Genomic DNA, 1,922 nt, shown 5'->3' with positions numbered 1-1,922 from the left:
CATGCTGCGCTCCGTAAGCCGCACCGCTCTGCGCCCGCACCGCTCCGCACCGCTCCGCTCCGACGCCCGCGGCGCCGCCCCCGCTGCCGGCCCGGCCCCGCTCTGCGCACACACACACACACAGATATACACACACACACACACACACACAGATATACACACACACAGAGATATGCACACACACACAGATATACACACACACACACACACACACGCGAAGGTGCTGAACGGCCCCACCGCGGGGCCCCGGGGGTGAGGGGAAGAACGAGGAGGCGGGGGAGGGGAAGGAGCTGTCGCCGTTGTGTGACGGGTTTGTTATTTTTTAAATAATTCCATTTGTTTTATTCATTTTTATTTCATTTCACATCAGTGTTCTATTCCATTCTGTTCCATTCCCCTCCATTCTATTTTGTTCCTATTCTATTCTGCTTTTTTTTTTTTTTTCTTTTTTCTTTCATTTCTGTTCTGTTCTGTTCTCAGAATCACAGAATCACAGGGTTGGAAGGGACCTCAAGGATCACGAATCTCCAACCCCCCTGCTTCAGGCAGGGCCACCAACCTCCCCATTTAATACCAGACCAGGCTGCCCAGGGCCCCATCCAACCTGGCCTTGAACACCTCCAGGGACGGGGCATCCACAGCCTCTCTGGGCAGCCTGTTCCAGCACCTCACCACTCTCATAGTAAAGAACTGCCCCCTGACATCCAACCTGAATCTTCCCTCCCTCAACTTAAAACCATTTTCCCTTGTATTGTCCTTTTCAAAGAGTTGATTCCCCTCCTGTTTGTAGGCTCCCTTTAGGTACTGAAAGGCTGCAATGAGGTCACCCCACAGCCTTCTTTCCTCCAGGCTGAACAAGCCCAACTCCCTCAGCCTGTCTTCGTAAGGGAGGTGCTCCAGTCCCCTGATCATCTTCATATTCTATTCTACTCTGTTCTGTACTATTCTATTCTATTCTATTCTATTCTATTCTATTCTATTCTATTCTATTCCAGTGTTTTCTGTTCTGTAATTCTGTTCCTCCATCCCACTCCACCCCACTCCACCCCACTCCACCCCATCCCATCCCATCCCATCCCATCCCATCCCATCCCACCCCATCCCATCCCATCCCATCCCACCCCATCCCATCCCATCCCATCCCATTCATTCTATCCAATCTCATCCCATATCATCTGGTGAGGGGTCTGGGGCACAGGCCTTATGAGGAGCAGCTGAAGGAGCTGGGATTGTTCAGTCTGAAGAAGAGGAGGCTGAGGGGAGACGTTATTGCTCTCTATAACTACCTGAAGGGAGGTTGTAGAGAGCTGGGGGTCGGCCTCTTCTCTTGTGTAACTGGTGATAGAACTAGAGGGAATGGCTACGAGCTGCACCAGGGGAGATTTAAGCTGGATGTTAGGAAAGACTTTTCTGAAAGAGTGGTCAGGCAGTGGAATGGGCTGCCCAGGGAGGTGGTGGAGTCACCAACCCTGGAGGTGTTCAAAGAACATTTGGATTTTGTGTTGAGGGGCATGGGTTTGTGAGAACTATTGGTGATAGGGGGATGGTTGGACTGGGTGATCCTGTGGGTCTTTTCCAACCTTGGTGATTCTATGATTCTATGATCTCATCTCATCTCATTCGATCCCACTCTGTCTCATCTCATCCCATCATTTTCTTTTCTGAAAGTTTTCAGCTCGTGTTGTAGAAGGAACCTGCCCAACTTGGCAGCACAATGCAGCTGAATGTCACCATATGGACCCTATCCTATTCCATTCCACCTCATCCCATTCCATCCCATTCCTTCCCATCCCATCCCATCCCATCCCGTCCCAACTCATCGTTTTCCTTTCTGAAAGTTTTCAGCTCACGTTGCCACAGGAACCTGCCCAGGTTGGGAGCACAGTGCAGGTGAACGTCACTGCACTGATCCTGTTCTTTAA

The sequence above is a fragment of the Centrocercus urophasianus genome, unplaced genomic scaffold (genome assembly GCF_019232065.1).
Source record: "Centrocercus urophasianus isolate 14NV4802_14NV808 unplaced genomic scaffold, USGS_Curo_1.0 seq_15, whole genome shotgun sequence".
Lineage (NCBI taxonomy): Eukaryota > Metazoa > Chordata > Aves > Galliformes > Phasianidae > Centrocercus > Centrocercus urophasianus.
Note: the sequence above shows the minus strand (reverse complement) of the source record.